Consider the following 22,540-nt stretch of genomic DNA (forward strand, 5'->3'; position numbering starts at 1 on the left):
CTGCCCTCTGTGTTGCTTTCCACCACCCGCACCTTCGGTGTTGCTGACCGCCACCTGTGCCCTCCGTGTTGTTTCCTGCGACCTACGCCTTCTGTGTTGTTCCTCCGCCCGCATACTTTGTGACGCTTCCCCCACCCACATCCTGTGTGAGACTTACTCCCATCTGCACCTTCCGTGCTGCTCCCCTCGACCTGCACTTCAAAAACACAAAAAAGCTTTTGCGCTACTCATTTAAGTTTATTGATCCAAGTTGGCAAATGAAAAGAAAGCGCTTGCTTCATTTTGTACTTGTGGATGCGTGGTGTGCATGCTTACAGTGACACGGCACTTTCTCAATTCCACTTTTTTTGTTTTCTTTAGCTATGCTGCACAGCATCAGAATGCTAAACAGCGGGAATAAAAAAACATTAGTAAACCCAACAGGTCCAAAGGTGAGACTTATTGGCTTGGCTAATGCTTGTTTTGGAAGCATTCCTTTTCAAATGCGTATGCAAATGCTTATTCCTCAGTACACGCAACACATGTTTGGCAAAGCTGATGTTTTTATGGCGAGTGCATGCCTTATCTGCACTACCTTCTCTTGAATTTGCCAATGTTTTTTTTTATTTGTGATAACAGTACTAACCTCCCATGGTTTTCTGGTCACTTCTAATACTTTGTAGTGCATCCAGGGCTTCTGGAATTATGCAGAAGTGAAGGGCCAAATAATGCAGCAAGGTTGGCAAAATCATGCCAAGGAAAGGCAAATTATGCAGCATAATGAAGCACCGTCTTCCGTAAACCGCACAATTAATGCTGAGGAAAAAGTTTTCCTTCATTGGTACCAGTTTAACACCTGAAGCCAGCGATGGGCATCTGGACGGTTATCAGGGTTTGCAAGTGATCTGCCATTGCATGGAATCGTGTTTTTTGAAGAACGTTTGATATGTTTGAGCTAGAAAACCATTTTTGGTGAAATCTGCGGTTTATACAGCAGATTGTGGATTATGTGGCAAATTGCAGCAGATCTATAACTATGCGGAAAACACTGCAGCTGTAGAATCGCAAAATTCTACTCGCCTCGACCACACAATACCAGCCATATATGTATGTACGGAGATCACGTTAAAGGTTTTGTCTCAGGACGTAAAACTCCCTTTAGCAGGCTGAAAATATACCAGTAACGCCACAAAAATAGTAAAGTACTGACACTAATATTAATAGGAATGATCATAACTTGTTTTGTTGCAGCGCGCTTCATAGAGCCCTCCATACGTTTCCAGGCGCTGTAAATAACAGGTGTTTACTATTGCCAGGTTATCACCTGCAAGGATGCCATCCAGAGTTGGCCTCGCCAAGATTAGAGCTCGCTGCCTGCAGAGCGCTGTTTCCGCGGCTGCCGCTGAACTTCGAGCCATCCGAGACTGTGGGGCTCCCTACAGCTGTCTCACATGTTTTGGGTGCCCGCCTGGCCTCTTAGACCTCAAAAGGCATGGAATCAATCCCCGCACTCTCGCGCCGGGCTCGCATTTACTGCACTCTGGTGCCCCCTGCTGGAGGCGCTTGGTACTGTCTTGCACTGCGACCCTTCATTTATGTTTTTAAATCCACCTTGTCGTTCACTTTATTATTTATTTGTTATTTATTTATTTGTGCATTTTTATAAAGCACGGACATTACCCGAGGGTGTGTGAGCGCTGTACAGTAGAGCCAGTTACATTACAAAAGAATCGCGGAACACAATAAAACATTCCAAAGAAAACAGGAGACTGAAAATGAAGGTTACTTTTTCGCACAGGGTCATTTGAGGAAAACTGCCGTTTCTAGAGCAGGAAAGAGCCCGGAGGGAGGGTCCCTCCAAACAGAAGTCACCGGTGCCCTCACACCCAGACTGGCCTGTCATGTCCCTGCCTGGCAGCTTGTGGTTGGCATACACTGGTACCTTGTGCATTTCCGCTGCAAGTCCCGTTCTGTGGGATGCAGGAGGGGGTGGGGTGGTCTGCACCAGCCCCAGGCGCAGTCAGCCTCCTGCGGGGTCTCCTGAAGGAATCGATGGTGTCAGGAGGCGCCTGTGACAGGATCCTTATTAGTGGGCGGTGGAGAGCGCAGGGCGGGGGAGGGGCAGCCTTGACCTTCGCCCGATGAATGACACGTCAGCGCTCGAGTGCTGATAACCTGCCTGCTGACATGTTTCCATGTGCTTTCTGCAATGAGAGCAGCGGGCGAGGCGACGGGGGCGTGCACAACACAGGACGGTGGGAACAGAGCCCTGCCTGGGGGTGTAAGGATGTGAGCTCGTGTACTGGCACGCCTGCTCACGATGGGGGGGGATGGAAACACAGAGCAGCTTCAAAGCAGAGTTTTAATACCGGCCTAGGGGTGTAGTGGGTGAGAAGAGCGCCTTCGAGATAAAAAAAGAAGTTATGGAGATAAAAAAAAAGTTAGTAACTGCGCGCTTGATAAGAAAATGAAGGACGTGTTTGACCACGTAATTTGGGGCCCATTGGGGAAAGGGAGGGGGGGAAGAAAAGCACCGACCCGAGACTCAATATAGGTGTGATAAAGGCCGCTTTATTGGAAGCAGGTGCATCCTACACAATAACAACCTTGGCCTGCGCCGCACAATCAAACCTCATAAATATGTAATTTCCTGACTCACCCCCACCCCCTCCCCTAACTGATTCCCACAATCCACAAACAGTAACAATTAGCATAACGTCAATTTGCCTCTCCACCTGGCTAAATACTTTATTGTGCTTGACCTACCCCCCGATAATCCAAACAGTTCTCCTACTCTTCCCCCATATATTAGGAAGAACCGCCCCTACATGCAGAATGCACCCCACACCTGCTCCAGCGACATGCGAAACCCTCCCACCCAATCATAAAACCCCCTATGCACCAGCCTCCAACGAAACAACGCCCCAAATCCCCCGACAACCCCATACTCCCTAGAAAACGAAACTCCCCCGAAAAGGGAATTACCCGCCCTTGGGGCCCCCCCTTTTACATGACCCAGGGAGGGAGGGAGGGAGGGGAAAAATTGTCCATCCGCCACCCCCGCCCGCCGGCCGAGACACCACACTTAAAATGGTGTCTCTGCCGCGTACCCGGCCGGATATCCAAACCCAGCCCAAAAGGAGCCCAACAAAGCCCCGCCCCCCAGCCCAAAAGCTACTAATCAACCAAACCCGTCCCCGGGCGGCGCCAGCTCCACCCCCCCTCCCTTTCCCCGGCCCCAAATTCCCCCGGGCGGGGCAGGCCTCCCTTCGGTCGGCCGCCCCCCCAGGACCACCATTGGGGCCCATTGGGGAAAGGGAGGGGGGGGGGGGAGAAAAGCACCGACCCGAGACTCAATATAGGTGTGATAAAGGCCGCTTTATTGTAAGCAGGTGCATCCTACACAATAACAACCTTGGCCTGCGCCGCACAATCTAAACCTCATAAATATGTAATTTCCTGACTCACCCCCACCCCCTCCCCTAACTGATTCCCACAATCCACAAACAGTAACAATTAGCATAACGTCAATTTGCCTCTCCACCTGGCTAAATACTTTATTGTGCTTGACCTACCCCCCGATAATCCAAACAGTTCTCCTACTCTTCCCCCATATATTAGGAAGAACCGCCACTCGAGGGACGTGCTAACGGTCCTCGACCCCCCCTAGGACTCCCCACCGCTTAAACCCGGTACGTGCCGCATGACCCAGCCGGCAGGACCACACCCCTAACCATACGGCGCGCCACGAACCCCCCTCAAACACAGTGCTGTCAGATCAATGCCTTCCTACCGCCGGCAGGTCCGCCCCCCTAACCATAGGACCATGTCCTCCGTCCCAATGTGTAGGGCCATGCCCTCCGTCACCCCGTATAGGGCCATGCCCTCCGTCACCACCTACAGGGCCATGCCCTCCGTCACCAATGTATAGGGCCATGCCCTCCGCCACCCATGTATAGGGCCATGCCCTCCGTCACCACGTATAGGGCCATGCCCTCCGTCACCACGTACAGGGCCATGCCCTCCGTCACCCATGTATTGGGCCATGCCCTCCGTCACCCATGTATAGGGCCATGCCCCCCGTCACCAGCGTATAGAGCCATGCCCTCCGTCACCAGCGTAGAGGGCCATGCCCTCCGTCACCAACGTATAGGGCCATGCCCTCTGTCACCAATGTATAGGGCCATGCCCTCCATTACCAATGCACAGGGCGATGCCCTCGTCACCAACGCATAGGGCCATGCCCTCGTCACCAACGCCTAGGGCCATGCCCTCCGTCACCAATGCATAGGGCCATGCCCTCCGTCTCTAAATGTATAGGGCCATGCCCTTCCTCACTAAATGTATAGGGCCATGCCCTCAGTCAACGTCACCCCCGGGGCGTGCTTCCAGGTCGCGGAATCGAGCTCCCTACGAAGTATGACCGCACTGAACCGGGGCCGTGCCCTCTTTCTGGCGCCCAGGCCCCCCCCCTGTCAACACAAGGGCTGGTAAGCCGCCCAGCGCCTGCAGGCAGTCCGCCGAAACCGGCCGTCCCACCAGAGAGAAGCCCTTCGGATGGTGCGTCCCACACCGGGGCTCGTCCGCCAGGAAAAAAACCCTGCCGCAGTGCCCCCAACACCCGCGTCACCTACCATACCCCGCTGCCCCCACATGGCTGCGTCACGGTTCCGCGTCAGACCCCACCGCGCGTTGCGACCCCCCTGTCCTCCGGCGGGCGTGCTCCCGGACCATGGAGTCGAGCTCACTACGGAGAATGACCACACCGACAGGGGACCGTGCGTCCTCTCTGGCGCCCAGAGGGAAGTCCTCCACACAGTGCGACACCCCCCAGAGCCTGTCCGCCAGGAAAAAGCCCACTACAAAGAACGTACTTCTCACCCGCGCACGACCCCCAAATGCCCTTGATATGCCCGCGGCCTAACCGAGACGCTTGCCCTGTTCACGTCTATACGCCCGTACCGACCGCTCGGGCCCCCCAAACCTGCACCTAGGCCGACACCCCAAAAGTAGTCAGCACCTAAAAGACGCCCCCATGTTCACCCTCACGGCAAGAAAAGGATCCAGTACGCTCTGCCCAAACCCCCACGACCCTGCGAGACGGGTAGACTCCCCCCTCTTCAGAACCCCAGGTCACCGACAAAACTGCACCGGAGCCCGAATGAGGCCCGAACGACTCCCCTATCAATGCCCCCCGTGTCCCTACATACAACTCCCTCCCCCCCCCAGACCTTCACCCAGGCCGCCCCAAGCAACGTGTAGCCCTCCCAGACACTCTAGACAAACCTACCCCTGCACTCGTCTCCCCCGTATAAACACCAAAATGTGCTCCTCTTAACTGGTATTTTGCTGCAACTGTTATTGCCTCCACTTATAGTATACCAGTAACATTACACCTACAACAAGCCATGACTAGTGGCTTTGTCAAAGGTTGTTAGTTGGATAATATAAATATACTACATGCATATATAACACCACGGCTTCGTTGTACATACTATTGAAAATGCTTTGGTTCTTGTGCGAGTGGTTGTGGCATAATGGCTAGAGAGCTACCAACTTTGGCGCTCAGGAAGCAAGTTGGAGTCTCATCATCAGCTCAAGGTACAGTGGTTCTGAGCAAATCAATTACTCTCCAGAGCCTACCAGAATTAAATAAATATGTCCTTGTTGCCGCTCAGGAAAGGCACCTCGAGTTCAACCCCATTTAACTGCAAACAAATAAAGTTACGTCAAAAACAGTGTACTGCTGCAGGGGTAAGATTTCTTTCCATTCAGAGAGCGAGGACGAAAATGTTGGGCCCGACAGGGACCCGTCTCGGTACCTGCTGTGGGCTTGCGCGTGAATTAAATGTGCGTGACCGCGGCGAACGCAGAAATCACGGGGACGCGCAGAATACACAAACCGCTGTCAGGCCTAAAAACAGACATGGCGTGGCCAGCCCGCCCCGTTGACAATCCGCATCAAGTTGTTCGTGTTTAGTTATACTGCCCACACTTTTGCACACTTGCGGCCCTGCCACTTCCTCAAAGGCGGTGTCTGTGACGCAGCCTCGAGTACATAAAAGGCACACTCTGAAAGCTGGTGTCTAGAAACGATTAACTTCCTTCGGGGCCCAGCGAGCGGAGCACAGTGTCGGCCCGGGCAGCTAAACAGGGGAGATTCACAGAAACATCACTGTATTAAGGAAACGTCACTGTGTCCGACCAGGTGTGTTGAATGTGCAGCCGCGGGTGCGGCGGCGAAACCCGCAGTCCTTCTGCGGTTCCTGTCGGAAAATTTGGTCAATCCTGTCTCCCATTTTGCAGTCACGCCCCCTAATGTCAGAGACCATAACAGCTCTAAAAACACTAGCACACTGTGAACGGGTATAGCTTCCATATGGACCACAAGCGACGGATTCAATTCTATAGTACCCGCGTCCTCAGAATTTTTATTCCTATTTAATTATTTATTGATGGATTTAATTATGTTGATTTCTACATCTTCGCCCTAATCCTTGTGCGTGTCGCCATGGATTATACACCGACCTGAAGCAGTGGTCAGTGTGAATGCCGTGATGCCGAAAAAAGCCGAGAGTTCACTGCATTCAAAGATAGTCCTGCTCAGTGTTAGCGATCTGAAAAGCCACCTGCTGGAAGGAAGCAATAATCCGGCCCCCTCCGCAATTCCACAACTGTTGGTTGTATCTGCCTTTCAAATGTTTGGGCTGTGCTCATAAAGAAAAACGCTCGTCGTTTAGTCTACAGAAGGTGCACAGATAAATGGAATAAAACTGAGTTTGAAAAATTCTTTAACAAAAAGACTAGTTCTTGAAGAAAAGTTCCTCGGAGGCATGTACCAGTACGCCTCAACTACACCTCGCAGGCGATGCATACCCGGAGTCGTGGATAGTCTCTCAACGCGCCCCCCGACAGGCATCGTCATGACAATGGCGCGCGCCACGCTAGGCTGTGACCGCGCTCAAGAGCGCGAAACGAGCGCCCGTGGCAGCGGAGCGCCCTCTTCTACCTCCGGCACGTGGCAGGCGCACCCCGCACCCACAGAGCGGACTGACAGCCCAGCGGCACTGCACGCACCGCAACCTATTTGCCAACCATGCGCTGTAGGAATATGCACATGCGCTGTAATAAACGCACCTGTCCGCAAACCCTCCCCCACTTTAAAGGGTGGCAAACCTCCCCCCTGTATCGCCCATTCCTCCCGTCTCTTCCCGCCCCCATCCCCCTACACCCCCGAAAAGTCCATACCCCCCGCGCACACACCTAACATTTTTCACCCCCCAAGAAGTATTTATTTAAGTATTCCTTTACGTATGCTTTACTATGCAGCGCGAGCCCCTCCCGAAGGCGCCAGAGCGCCTCACAACCGGGACAGAAATGAAACATAATGAGAAACAGTACCAAAGAACATATCACACAGCACACGTCACGTTACATAAGGCAATAGTGACAATTGTGAGCAAACAGAATACATGAGGCAGTAAATATTGCGAGCAACCAAAATCCATGAGGTGCAACATAATGAGAAACATTACAAAAGAACATATTACCCAGCATACGTCACGTTACATAAGGCAATAGTGGCAATCGCGAGCAAACAAAATACATGAGGCAGCAAATATTGCGAGCAACCAAAATCCCTGAGGTGAAACATAATGAGAAACATTACAAAAGAACATATTACCCAGCATACGTCACGCTACAGAAGGCAATAGTGACAATCGTGAGCAAACAAAAGACATGAGGCATTAAATATTGCGAGCAACCAAAATCCATGAGGTGAAACATAATGAGAAACATTACCAAAGACATATTACACAGCATACGTCACGCTACATAAGGCAATAGTGACACTCGTGAGCAAACAAAATACATGAGGCAGTAAATATTGCGAGCAACCAAAAGCCATGAGGAAGTAAAGATACTAGTGACAAGTGTGCTGCCCCAAAACGAAACCCCTGCGGCCGTAGGGACTCTTCGGGTAGGGGCAGCTGGGACTCACCTAGTCCCACGTGGGAGCTCGACCGCCCGCACCAGGCAGAGCCGGCCCATCCGCTCGGCCGCGTGGAGCCGCATGCTGCTCACCCGAGCTCCACCTTCGTCCAGCGATGTGGCCAGCATACCTCCTGCGAAATGTCCAGCCTGCCGGGAAATTCTCGTTTTACCGAAGCCTAAAATGTCCCATGGTATCCCCACCTACAGTAAGTCCATTCTTCCACAAAAATTGTCCATCCGCCACCCCCGCCCGCCGGCCGAGACACCACACTTAAAATGGTGTCTCTGCCGCGTACCCGGCCGGATATCCAAACCCAGCCCAAAAGGAGCCCAACAAAGCCCCGCCCCCCAGCCCAAAAGCTACTAGTCAACCAAACCCGTCCCCGGGCGGCGCCAGCTCCACCCCCCCTCCCTTTCCCCGGCCCCAAATTCCCCCGGGCGGGGCAGGCCTCCCTTCGGTCGGCCGCCCACCCCAGGACCCCCATTGCAGAAGCCATACCAAGCCGCTTTCTTTACACGAGGGATTTGAAAGGTCATGATGGTGAAAGTAAAACCTTTGAAATAATAGCTTTAAATGAAATGCTAAAGATGTAAGATTATATGGAACCATAAGACGCGGGTGCTAAACAGCAGATCATGTTGTGGGCAATTTCCACGCTTATTTTGTACATTGTGGTATTATAGCGCTCCAAGCCCACGCTCCTCAAGCGCCACTGAACTCCTGTTCGCTCCACAATTCTATGTTGGCATTTTATTATATTAATACCCTTTTCTTAGATCTAGTTTAACAGCACATAAGTCTACTCTGTAAACCTGTTCCATACAGACACTGGCGGCCCCAACAGTATGAACAAGTGCAGCACCGAGGTCATCCCGGCAGAAAGATTGCAGTATCTATCCATGATCTCAACTGCCCTGTCTCTAATCAGGAAGCCTGGTCTCAATCCCAGCTTCCAAGCTTGACCAAACAGTGTGACCCCTGGGCACTTACCTTTCGCATAATCGCTGCATTTGAGAGCACCATGAAATAGTTAAAGATGCATACTGTACAACAATTCCTCTTGTATAAATTATTACATCAAAAAAGAGCAACATTATCACTTACAAACATTGTATAATATATACTTTACATTAAATGTATTAACATACTATATAAATAATTGAAATGTAAAATAAACATTAACTTATTATTAGTGTTAGAGAAGGTTGTACTGCGGCTGTCCATGTTGTAACTTTATGTTGTGAAGCTCAGTATAAAACTTTTCACTACATATAAGAAAACATGATCTCCATTGGCAATGCTTGTTTTAAGGCATGATGTGAGAAAAGTGTCAACCTTCACAAAATATGTGAGCAGTGTTTGATTTTGCATGAAACAAGTAGTTTTTGAACGGGAGTAGATGGCTCTGTACCATATATAACGCATCCAGCCAATGTTGGCATTGTAGCCAACAGCACTTTGCCTGCTAAGATTTTGAGCCCATTTCGAAATTGTTAAAAGCAAAACTACAAGCCGCACCATGCAACATGTTGTCGAAAAAAGAAAAAAAATCAATGGTGGAATCCTTCGTCCAAGGGCCGAGTTGTCGTGGCTGTCAACCTTTTATTGAATTTCTTTTCAGGCAGTCTTTGTTCAACGGGCCAGCACCTGAGAGGTCAGAGCCTTTCAAATGCAAATGCAAACATCTCCTGCTAATGGGCTAACTTTAACACTCCTTGGACAACATGGTAAAAGGATCTTTTTTACCAGAGCAATGCAGTTAGACATGTCTAGTGGGACAGCGGACAGTGAAATAACCTGTCGCGCCTTCTTCTTGACCTCATTCACAGAGATGTGTGGGATGCTGGTGGAATGCTTACCCCACCACTGCAAGGTGCCCACGGTTGACCAAGTGCAGCACAGGCTGCCGGTGCTGTCCCACGAGGGCTGCCCGTGCCTACAAAGTGGACTTGTCCTTGTCAGCCACTGGCGTGCTTGGTTCAGCCATTGCTCTGAGACCGTATCAGTGACATTTGGATCAGCCCAGAGGATGCTTACATGTCTCACATCAAGCTATAGACCAATGGGTTGCACCTTGTTCCTCCTAGGAAATGGTTCCCTTGCAACAAGGGACAGTTTTACATCTGGAAAGTACACTCACCCTAATTCTGTGCAGAAATAAGTTATTTTTTGTTAGTTTTTTTTACTACAGAAGGCATTTTTTAATGTTTATGTCAGGACTTGAGTGTAAATCTGACACAATAATCACCACCCGATTGGCTTTAATTCTCTGCACATTGAGCCAGCCTCACTCCAAGATGGCCATTTTGAAATCTAGAAAAAACACACTTTTCTTTTATCTCAGGCAGCTTCTCGTTACTGCCACCAGGGTCGAATTGCACTATGACTAATAAGAGTAACATAAGAGTTAATAAAGATGGGCACGTGCCTTAGTAGAGGCGGTGAGCCCGCTGATTTACAGGGAGAAGAGTCTGGCTCGGATCTGTGAACCCCTGCACGAGTCGAGCCCTGAAAATGTTTGCTATGTAAATCACACAACAAACATCACGTAAAAGGTGATCAAGCCTCTTCCAAATGCAAGAAAATGTACCTCCCTAGCACGTGAAGCTTTAACATTAATATATCACTTTACAGCACCTCACCGAGCAGCACACAATAGGATTTTGTACAACTGGTATTCTGAACTCAACTATTTGGAAGTTGTAATGAAAAAAAGAGTTTTTGGTGAAATAAAATCATGGCCTACGGTCACACAGTGTAAGCGGGGAAGCTACACTGTATCATGTTTTCTAGTTTCATTTATACAAATCAGTCAGGAAGTGGGTATTATATGTCTTTCCTCATGCTAAGGCTTTGTTTGTACCTCTTTGTTAATTTTTCTGCAGTGTTTATATAGCGTTAACGGGACCCAAATCTGTTGAAGCGCTTTAAATGAGCGTTAGTTAAGTTACACCAGGTCACACTCCTTGTTTGTAGGCATTGGGAGAATATGTAATTCGCCGAGAAGCTCAGACTCGAACTTGGTTGGCAGTTATGGCCGTAGCACCACTTCCTGGGTAGAGGAGGCAGGCAGGCATAAGCCACAGGAAAGCTCGGCTCCTTCTGGGCTCTGGGTTCCGGCAGGACCTCGAGCTGAGCCAGGTTTCAGGCTCGAGCCGGGCTTGTCCACCTCTACTCTTTAGATCTACGCTGTAATACTGTTCTGTTTATTTCACAGCAATAACATCTGGGTCAGATTGGTTTCTGCTGTCATTTAGTTCATTTCGAGCACGAATAAACACCGCTGACGTCAGTATCACGCGCTGTACATGATCTTCAGACACCCGCCCGCTTGGTGTGTGCTGAGGAGGCAAGAGAAGGTTTCTCCAATTTCTTAAAACACATCACACACTTCAAAGGATCTCGTATCCATAGCTTTATTGTTTTCCCTCCAAATTGTTTTTGTTGGATTTTGCATCATGTGATAGAATACAAGGGATTACGAGAGGATTTAAACTAGTTCAGCTCCACAGACCATTCCACAGGTCAACAGGTTAGGTTATATTATGTTATTGTTATGTGACATTGTATTCTAAGAGAAACTGAAGCGCCAACTTCCAAAGCACGTGTAAAATCTGAGGCACCCTGGCCTGTTGTGTATTACGAGACAATCGTCTGACTTCTTAGCGCTGTAACTGCGGATTTTGCTTCGGTGTTCGTCTCATCTCCTTTGGGTGTCTACCGAAGCCTGTTTTATTTGTAATTCAAATTTTAACAAGTTAGGAAGCAGGCCGGTCATTTATGTTACCCCACAGCGGTTTAATAGTCGAGGCTCTTATCAGTCTGCAATCGGATTGGCTGTTGAAGAGGTATCGGATACATTATGTATCTGTTGTGATTACAATTATGTACAGTCGAGGAGAAACAAACGTATAAGGCGATTTTAGTTTGTTCTGTTATCAGACACTGCCATCTCGTGGCCACTCGTAATAGCAGACGCATGCAGTACTTGATAAAGCATTATGGCTCGGTTCGTTTTTTTTTTTTTTTTTTTTTATTTCCGAAATTCTTTATTGTATATATAAAAATATAATTTTACATACAGGGAAGAGGCTTATACATGAGTGGAAAGAAGAAAAGAGAGAAAAAAGAGAAAAAGGGGGGGGGGCATTCCGTACTCTTGAGATCATTCGCCAGTTCGTAGTCTCATAGTCCAAAGTCTCATAGTCTCATAGTCATATTGCGTCCATTGGTGTTCCTTGGCGTTGTGACCAAGCATCTTGCTCCCCGCACCGCCCCGGGGGATAGTGGAGAGAGATATAGGTTATAGGTTAAGTAGGAGATGTACACGGTGCTGTGTTGGCACTAGCCTGTTTCTGCCCGTGACCTCAGATGTATCACGTTCATGCCTACGGTGGCTTGTGTGTTGACAGGTAGTGGTCTAGAGATCCCCACATGGTCGACTGCTTGTGCGTCTTCGGTGTGTGTTTTGCTGTTATGTTGTCCGCCCCCCTAAGGAACGTGACCCAGTTGAGCCATGCCTGTGGAGCCGCCTTTGATGTGTCCTTCCAGTTAGTTAGGACTACTTTGACTGCGGCTGTCAGCAGGAGATCTATGAGGTCCCTGTCCTCAGCCTTTGTGATTGCTTGTGACGTGAACCCTAGAGCCAGACTTGTGAGGTTCGTTGGTATGTCTATGCCTGTGATCTCGTGGATGAGTGTTCTGATCTGCCCCCAGAAGTCCTTGATTTTTGGGCATTTTAGAAGGAGGTGTTCTAAGTCCCCCCTTTCACTATCACAGTTCCAGCACATGTCGCAGTCTCTAATGCCCACAGTGGCTAATCGGGCTGGTGTCCAATATGCCTTGTGTATCAGCCAGAATTTTGTCTGATTCAGCGTGGCCGTCACTTTTTTCCTACTAGTGGACCTCCATAGCTCTGCCTTGGCTTCCTGACTGAGTGCTTGACCTGCTGCCTCTCCCCAGAAGTTTAGGACCTTGTCATTGAGTTTGGTGTGTTTGGGGCCTAGGATCTTGTAGAGGTGCGCCACCTGGTGTCCTAGCGTGTTCAGGCTATTGGCCAACTGTATTATCGAAGGTGTCTGGGTGTTGAGGTTCGCCTTCCTAATTGCGACTTTTATCTTCAGGAAGTTGTATAGTTCTACGCTGTTTAGGTTGTACTCTCCTTTCAGGGTGTCGAAAGTTACATCTGCTCCCTTGTTCTTAAGATCCCTTGCTGTGGATATCCCTAGGCTATACCAGTCGTGCATGTCGAGGACCTTCCCCCTGTATTTTAAGGATGGGTTGTGCCAGATAGATTCAAAAGGCCCTCCTTTGATGCTTGTGTTGAGAAGTTTGTCAATTTTAAGCAGAGCTCGTTTTGTATTTCTGAGTACCGGGTTGTCTTTGATTGCCGGGTGTTTGGTGGCCGTGAGGAGGGAGATGGGTTTCATACCTTTTAGCAACCCCTGTTCTAGTGTTAGCCATGCCGGTGTGTAGTCCTGTCTTGGGTCCAGCCAGTGCAGTCCCTGTCTAGCTAAGCAAGCCTCGTGGAATCGTTTGAAGTTTGTTATGTTTAGCCCCCCCTGTTCCTTTGATAATCTGAGCTTTTGCATGCTTATTCTGGCCCTCTTCCCTCTCCATAGGAAATCGTTCAGTATCTTGTCTATCTTCTTGTGGAAGTCATCTGTGTTGGTTAGGGGTAGCATGGCTAGCATATAGTTCACCATAGGTGTGAGCATCATTTTTATTGTTCTACCCTCCCCCACCATGTTGTGAACTTGGGTGACCACCCGTCTACTTTGGCCTTGATTTTCTGGATTATAACCTGTTCATTATGTTCTAGTGTCGTGCTCAGGTTTCTCTCGAAGAGAATACCTAGATACTTAATAGGTTTAGTTTGCCACGCTAGGCCTGACGCTCCTAGTACTGTACTTGTTGTGTGGATGTTCAGGGGCTTGCATTCTGATTTGTCCTTGTTGAGTTTGTACCCTGAGACCTGGGCGTACCTCTCAATTGTATCTGTCAGTGCTTTGATAGATCTCTCAGGGTCTTCTGTCATTATTAACACATCGTCTGCATACGCCGCTAGCTTAAATTTCTCACCTCCGATTGGCACCCCAGCTATATGTTCGTTCGTATCATTGTAAGGAGTGGCTCTATTGCCAAAAGGAAGAGGCCAGGTGATAGTGGACAGCCTTGTCGCGTGCCTCTGCCCAGGTTTAGTATGTTTGAGATGCCGCCGTTCACTACCACTCGCGCCTTGGGGCTGTTGTAAAGCGCCATCACCATCCTCCTGTAGTTGGGTCCTAGCCCGAATTTCCCCATACAGTGATCTAGATAGGGCCATGAGACTCTGTCAAATGCTTTTTCGGCGTCCAGGGCTATCATTACGGCAGCTTTACTGCTCTGGGCCGAGTGGTTGATTATATGGCATAGTAGTCTGGTGTTGTCATGGGACATGCGGTTTTTGAGGTATCCTACCTGGGAGTTGTGTATGAGTTTAGGTAGGTATGCGTTAAGTCTGTTGGCTAGTATCTTCGCGTATATCTTGCAGTCTACATTTATGAGTGAGATCGGCCTGAAGTTCTTCGCCTCTGTCGTGTCCTTCCCTTCCTTTGGTATGACTATTATATTAGCCTCAGCCATTGATGGGGTCATGCGTCCTTTGTGGACGCACTCCTCAAATACCTGTTTCAAAGTGGGTTGGAGTGTGGTCAGGTATTGTTTATAGAAACCTGCTGTAAAGCAGTCAGGCCCTGGTGCCTTGTTCTCTTTGAGGCTGGCCGTGGCCTTCCTTATCTCATCCTCTGTGACTGTTAGCTCTAGGACTTCTCGTTCTCGCTCTGTTAGGGTGGGAGTGGCTATGCTGTTGAGGAGTTCCTCGCCCCCGTCCTCTTTTAGCGTGTCGTCTCTTGTGTAAAGACCCTCATAGAAGTCCCTGAACACCTCCAGAATGTCCTTATTGGCAGTCTGGGCCTTATTATGTTTGTCTTTGATCGCCCCAATTGTGTGCTGTTTTTGTTTCCCTTTCAGATAGGTTGCTAGATTTTTCCCCGCTTTGTTGGCCGTGCAAAGATTGATTGATTTATATTTGTTGATCCAGGTCCCTGCTCTTTCGCTTAGTATTCTATTCAGCTCGTACTTCAGTTTGGTTAGCTCTGTGAGTGTGTTCTTGTCTTCTAGGCTTGCTATGTGGCTGTGCTCCAGTGTTTTGATCTCTTTCTCCAGGTTCTCTATCCTCTTGTTCCTTGCTTTGTTCATTTTCCCTTTTATTGTCATTACCACCCCCCGTATGGTCGCTTTAAGGGCATCCCACAGTACCTCTCTGGGAGTCTCTGGTGTGTCGTTGATTGTCAGATACTCTCTAATTGCTGTTTCTATTTCTGCCTTTGCAGACGTGTGTTGAAGAAGGCCGTCATCGAATCGCCACCTGCGTGTTGGCTTCTCGTTGTGTCTGCCTGATAGGGATAGGCTTATGTGTGCGTGATCTGATATTGTTCTGGGACCTATCTCCGTGTGATCTATGAGGTGTGTGTGTGTTTCTGACATTAGTATGTAGTCGATCCGACTATAGGAGTTGTGAGGGTTGGAGTAGAATGTGTATTCTCTTGCATCCGGGTTGCTTAGGCGCCAAGGGTCCTTTAGCCTCAGCTTTGTGCACAGGTTTCTCAGGATGTTGGGGCTAATAGTGGAGGAGCGTCTGCAGGGGTGCTTGTCTATCGCTGGGTCTAGGACTTGGTTAAAGTCTCCGGCGACGATCAATAGGTCTTCCATTGGAAGGTTGTGGAGCTGGGTGCCTATCCCCTCCCAGAATTGTTTGTCCTCACTGTTGGGGCCATATATGTTTGCGACATGGTAGGTCTCTCCTGCTCGCTTGAGACTGGTCACTAGTGTCCTGCCCTGGGTGTCTGCTTGGTAGCTTGTGAGAGATAGGTTCGAATTTTTGCTGAGTAGTGTTATTACCCCATTTTTTTTGTTCAGGGCTGGCGACCCCACCACCTCTCCTATCCAGTTAGCTCTTAGTCGTTGTATGTCTGCCTCTTCAAGCCTGGTCTCTTGTAGCACATAGATGTCACTTTTGAGTTTCTTTAGGTGTTCGAGCACCTTCCTTCTTTTTACTGGGCTGTTCAGCCCTTTGACATTAAGGGAGACTATTTTGATATCTGACCCTATGCTATTCTGGCCGTTATGTGTCATTGATGCTGCTTTGTGTGCGCTGTACTGGTGGGCTACCCCTAGGCTCCCTTGCCGTCCTTGTCGTGTGCCTGGTCATGTCTCCGTGGTTCCTTTTGCTCCTACTAAGTGTAAGTGTGAGAGAGAAGTGAAAGATGCAAGAGCTGCATAGAAATGAAAGATAGTCAATAAGCCCATGTACTGAACCCCCCCTCCCCTTTTCCCCCCCTCCCCCCTCCCCCATTCTCGCCTTCCCGCCCCCCTCCCTCCCTTACTTGCAAAAAGGGTGTGCGACGACAAAGTTCCTCTGCTCGCATCATCCCTGAGGTAGAGTTGGTTCCTTCTTTGGCTGATTATGTGCTCTTTGCTCGAGTCTCTTTTATGTCCTTCAGTCTTCCTGTTTCCGGGAGCCTTCCTCGTCTTGCATTCTGAGGTAGATCGCTGTTCTGCGCCCTCCTGCTTAAGCTTGCCGTGTGTCTCTTAATCCGACTGTTCGTTCAGCGGCGACGCACTCCTCTTTGCTGCCCCTGGACTTTTGTTCTCCTCCATGTCCTCCACTGCTGGTCCCTGCAGGTATCGTTTTAGGGCCTCTGGGCATTCAAAAAACATCGTCTTCCATTTGTCCGTTACCTTGAATTTTGTTGGGCTAACAAAGCTGAACGTTGCTCCTCTTCTCCGCAGTGTGTCTCTTTGTGCCAGGAATCCCTTCCTTAGCTCCACTGTAGGTTTGGAATAGTCCTGGGTCAGTACTATCTTGTTTCCGGCCCACATTAGGTTCTGATTTTTCCTGGCGAAGGCAAAAATGGCTTCAGTTTGATTTAGTCTCAGTGGGTTGCAGATTATTGCTCTTGGGCCTCTGCCTGTGGTTGGTTTCCCCGCTGGAACCCTGTATGCCTTTTGTACCTCGAAGCCTCTTTGGAAGGTGATACCTGTGAGTTGTGGGATCATCTCCTCCAGCATTGCGGCACAGGAGCCTGCCTTATCTTCAGCCCCTTCCGGCACTCCTAGTATTCTTACATTGCCCCTTCTCGCCCTGTCATCCTTCTCCGCTAGCTGTTTTTGTACAGCGTTTGTGGCAGTTCTCAGCTCTGCTATAGCCTTGGTGTGCCTACTTGTCTCATCTTCAACCGAGCTTATTCGGCTTTCTGCGGCTTCCATTCTTGTGTTGGTTTTGTGGAGGTCCGCTCGGATGGCCGCCATCTCCAGTTGCATGTTCTCCAGCTTGAGTTTTGTCTCTCTTCCGACCTCATTGCCTTCGTTCACTTTCCGTAGGATGGTCTCCAGTGTGACCGGCTCACCTCTTGCTTTGGTAGGGGACCCCTGATTGTCAAATTTGGGTTTCTTCTGTTGCTCATTTGTTAGTTTCCCATCGCTGCCCGCCATTGTTCCGATGCCCCTTCTTGACAGGACGCTGACCAGCCTCCCTCCCGCTTGTGCCACCTTTGACGTGCTTGTTGGTTTTGAAGTGGGTGGTTGGGCAGCTTGTCTGTATCTGCTTGGTTCCCTGATGTGTCTCGTTCTTGTTTTCGCCTTTGGTCCTGCCAGCGTGCAGGCTGCCCTGGTTTCAGGGCTCTTAGCTTTTTTGTTCTTTTGTGACCCTTTCGTGACTCTTTTGCACCTCTCTCTGCAGTTCCGACTTCGTTGGGCGCTGCCCAAAAGTGCACCTGTGGGCTGTTTTTTGGCGAGGTGGTGGCGTAGCCCCGCAGGTGAGAGTTGTGTCACTCTCCTCTCTCTGTGCAGGCTCTCTTGTATCTGGTCGCTGCCTGGGCTCGATTGCCTGTTTTGTGCTTACGTTTGTGGCTGTCAATGGCTGTTTCGTCTATGGTTGTTCTTGGGGGCCGTGCTCACTCTGCCCAACCTTGTTGACTTTCTCCGCCTTTTGTTTCATTTGTTTCCCTCCGGAATGGCTACAGTGTGGCAGCCTGTGCTTGGGGCGCTGCCCCTCTCCTCTTTCTTCCCCCTCCTTGTGTCTTGTGTCTGGCGTGCGGTAGGCGTCTCCTAGCTCTGTGCTGCCCCCTTCTGAGTGAACGCAGGCTTCATCGCTTGCTTTCTCCGCCCGGTCGCGCCGGTTCCTCGCCTTAATCCCAGCCGGCTTTGTCAGATTTTGCCAGGTGGCGGGCGCGCTGCTGGGCTTATTACCTCCTTGCCTCCGTTGGGCTCTCTTTGCGCCTTGGGCACTCAGCGCGCCTCTCTCTCCCAGGCGGCAGTCTCAGTCTCGCTCCGCGGCCCTTCCAGCTCCCGGTGCTCAATGCGCACCCTCCCTGAGCTTCTGGTGATCGCGCGTCTCCGTCTTTTGTCCGTTTTCGCTTTCCCTGCTTGCTGCCTTGCGCCTCCTTCCACTTCCGGGTCGCTTGCCTCCGTCTTCCGGTTAGACTCGGGGAAGACTTCCGGCCATGGCGCCCTGCAGCCACCTACTTCCGGTTTTCTTGGGTCTGGTCCCTGGACGCCGCAGGCCGCTCGGCTTCGGGTAGGCTGCAGTCGCTTGCTTCCGCTTCACACCCCTCGCGCTCCGGTCTTCCTCCCTTTGTTGTTGCCGCGTCTGGGCACTTATGCTTATACAGGTCACCTTACGCTGGCTGGCTTCCTTTTACGTAGTCCTGGCAGTTCCTTTGGCGCAGCAGCCTTGCCTCTGAAGGTTGGGGCCTCTGTCTTATATTTGCTCAGTCTCTCGCCTGCAAATCTTCCGTGGCCGTCCCCTTCTAGGCTTGCACCGCCATCTTGCTTCTCTGCTGCGCAGGAGTGCTCAGTGGCTATCAGGAGCTCGTATCTCTTCCTGTCGTTGCGCTCTTTGTTCCACGTTCGTCTGTCCTTTGCACCGATCCTTCCCACACCTCGTGCTTCCTTTTTTTTTGTCCTTAGTTCGGTTTGGCTGGTTGTTTGCCCCTCAGGGATGCGGAGCTGACGGACCTAGACGACCGTCTTCATTGCCGTCCAAGCCACGCCCCATGGCTCGGTTCGTTTTCGCTATGGTTGTGCCTGCAGTCCCTTCCCGCAAAACTCACACACCCGCAGTGTAGTTCCTCACAGTGCCTAGGAAAGGAGTGCACACGCTAAGGTACAAACAATACTGCCTAAACCCCTCCCAGGGGAGAGTCCTCTTCCCCCACCATTTAACTGCGTCCCTTTTACCTTCTCATCATACCACTGACAACGTGATTTGGTGTCTTAAAAGGTTGCAGTTTATTCAAATATAACATGGTTGTACATTTTGTAATTTCATTGGTCATTCATAGCATCCATGTTATTGTATACTTCCATTGTCTTTGTACATTCATTGCTGTTATTTGCTCCCAAACAGTATAGTTTTTTGCGAGGTGCCCCTTTGGCTGGGCCTCTGTGTCTGCAGTTCCAGGCTTCAGCTTGCATGGGTGTCAGTCAGGACCTGCCCGGGCTGCAAGTGCCGTTCCACTTGCCCTGGACCCTTTTGTTGGCCCCTCGCGTGCTCCTCAGTGCCTCTGCTGTGAGGCACCCCAAGGACACCGTGTGATCCTTCCATCTACCTCTAGTAAATGTTCTCTCTTTTGTTTATCTTTACTGGGTTTCTTCCGCCTCACCTCTGCCTTGCGGCTGCAACGCTCGCTTTCTTAGGTGTGGGTTGGATTCCTTCTTTTCCTTGCAGGGGGAGTAGCATGCTAATTCAGGGCCTCGCGCCCTAATTTAACCCCCCCGCTGCCTGCCTTACCGCCCATTGATTCGGGGGGCTGTTGGCTATCTTGGGAGCGACCAATCCTGGTCGCCCCTCCTTTCGCGGGCTTCGTGATGGGGAGGGCTCCAGGCGGCATTTGCCCCGGGCCCCGATTGGGTCTGGCTGCACCTTTCAGGGCCCGGGTATCATTATACTCTTGGTGATACTAATGCTAAATAGTACTAGTAGTAATCACAGCACGTAAATATGTGTATAACTGTTTTAAAGGGCTGAAACATTGGGTGACGCATGGGACCTCCAGGTCAGATGGATCAATGGCGTATTGTCAGTCAGGGTGGAGTGAATACCTCTGTACTGAGGAGTTGTTACACTCTGCATCTGAGCCCTCTGGGTGTTTACTTCCAGGCTCCATTGCAGAGCTGGAATGAGTGTTAATGTTTCTGCTCAGAGCACTGTGTCCTTTGCATGGGGACTCTAGAGTGCCCTCGGCACAGCCTGAAGCTGATCCCGCTACGAGCAGCCCAGGAAACTCCAGGACACATGTCGGGCTCACCATCAGCTTATACTGTCCAGGATTAAAGGTCACGAGGGAGACCATTGAACATGGTTCTGGGTGCTGACCTTCATTCCCAGCAGTTGAGCTGCTCTTCTCTACTGCCACCCTATCTGAAGTCACCCTAAGAGAAAGCACAGGGCTATCCAAAGCTGCGCACTGCACCATTTGGAATGTTGGGAGCTTCCATTTTTTGTGGGTTCCTGGTGGATTAGGGTTCTATGTCAGAATATTGTATAAAGAAATATAATCTGACATAAATATTGTGCCCTAAATATTGTATGCACAAATATAATTCAACTGATATTGTGGTTTGTACTAACTCCATTGAAGTAGGGTTTTAGTGCTCAGTATGTACATCAGGCAGTATTCTGACAGCAGTATTCCGGTCCCACACCTAGAGTTGCTGTGGCCACATTCCTGGCATGTGGGCTGCCCCTAAAGTGGGTCATGAGTTGGGTTTAAGCTAGTTTGTTGTCAGATCTGAGTTTAAGCTAACTTGACTGCAGCTGTCGTAGGAGTCTGGTTGCAGAATAGGCACAGGTCATCCCTGTCCTTTTCATTAGTGGTTAGTGGTCACCTTTCTCTGGTATCCTCTCCTACCTACTGCCCTTGCACATTCCGCCTGACTAGTTGCAAGTGAAAAACACATAGGGGCCCATTAGGATGGCGTATTACCCCCACCAGGCTGGCGGTGACACACACAGCCCTATTCTTCAAAATCAGAGACTTAATAATAAGGGACCGTAACCCTTTATTAAATTGCTATGATTCCATAAGATGTGTTAAGAGAGGTCACACAATGAATCAATAGCTTTTATCGTCTATATTGTGTATACAAATGTATCTGTTTTTATTGGAATTAAAATCATCTTTGTTGATATCATTTCAGTCCATTGCACTAATTTTATTTTTATTATTAGTATTTATAAAATTTATATAAAATGTTTTTCTGACTAGCCATTTTTCTTGTACCGTAAGTCTGCCTGGGTATATACCCTTACATAAAAAAAGGGGGCAATCCGCCCTCCATCCGCACCTAAATTCACCCCCACCATATTGGGATGGCGGGGGGGACCGCGACGGACGGAAAGACCTTCCGCCGCTTTGCCGCCCCGGTCGCAAGGCGACCGGGGCAAAAAACATTTAATATGGTGGCAGTGTCTAATAGACACCGCCAGCCATATTATGATGGGTTCAAACCGATGCCTTTCCAGGCATGCGGTCTTCACTTTGGGGGCCCCCTGCGGGCCCCCATGGTGAAGGGGGGGATTGGAGGGGTTCACATGGGGGGTACCTCCCTGCATTTGCGCATACACAATGCGGCAGGCACCGCGCGGTGCCTGCCGCTATGTGTCTGCAAATGCATGCATGCATGCATTATTAGCATTGTGGCGTGCCGTGCTGAGAGCACCGCCCGCCACAATGTTAAAAATGCATGATGCGCCCGCCACTGTGGCGGGCGCATCCTAATATGCATTGTGGAACCGCCGCTCAGCTCGCGGGCGGTCCCGTTTTCCGCAAGGGTGGCGGGCGGGCAAAGTCCGCCCGCCATCCTAATGGGGGCCATAATCTTCAGATTGATCTGGACTAATTGCATCATGACTTTTAAAAATCCGCTCTGAAGGCCACCTTCTCTGGAAACGTCCCCAAGGACCTGGAACTCTCCGCCAGTAAATATGTACCTTGCTAGCACTCGGAGGGGATTTAAAAGGAAACCAACGACACCGCTTTCTATCCTTGCATCAATGAAGGTTCCCCCCCTTTGGCCGTACACGCATCTGGATGTGTGCGGCCTAACCAGAGAAAGTACCTACTGCTAGGATATGTGCGTAATAAATGTCCATCTCTTTTAATAGGCTTACTCTGATTTCCACTTGGGTTCCGTGATGACCCCTATAATATATACTATGTGCAATTTACAATGTCACCAGTTGCTGCTGGTCCTATTGTCGCTTGCCCGGTCTTATCCTGTGTGGTTTGCTGTATTGTTTCTCTTCCTTCGTACGGCGCTCTGCGGTTCCAGTTAGGGTCTGGAATGAGTGTGTATGTGTGTGTATGTGTGTGTATGTGTGTATATTTATTTATTTTGTGGCTAAAAGTTCACCTCTCCAAGGAGGACATTTTGAAGCCACGCTGTGTAATGAAGAAGAGACTTTACCTGTGAAGTTGTTACTGCGAGACTGTGGAACCAAAGATCCAGCTCCGCTTCCCC

The 22,540-nt window shown here is 50.0% G+C and overlaps 1 protein-coding gene across 4 annotated transcripts in view; it reads left to right on the forward strand.

The window, feature by feature from the left end:
• The window catches only part of MTSS1 (MTSS I-BAR domain containing 1), a 500,273-nt gene that overhangs the window by 324,926 nt on the left and 152,807 nt on the right, over positions 1 to 22,540 (forward strand). The window lies entirely within an intron of this gene.

This window comes from Lissotriton helveticus, chromosome 4_1 (genome assembly GCF_964261635.1).
Source record: "Lissotriton helveticus chromosome 4_1, aLisHel1.1, whole genome shotgun sequence".
NCBI lineage: Eukaryota > Metazoa > Chordata > Amphibia > Caudata > Salamandridae > Lissotriton > Lissotriton helveticus.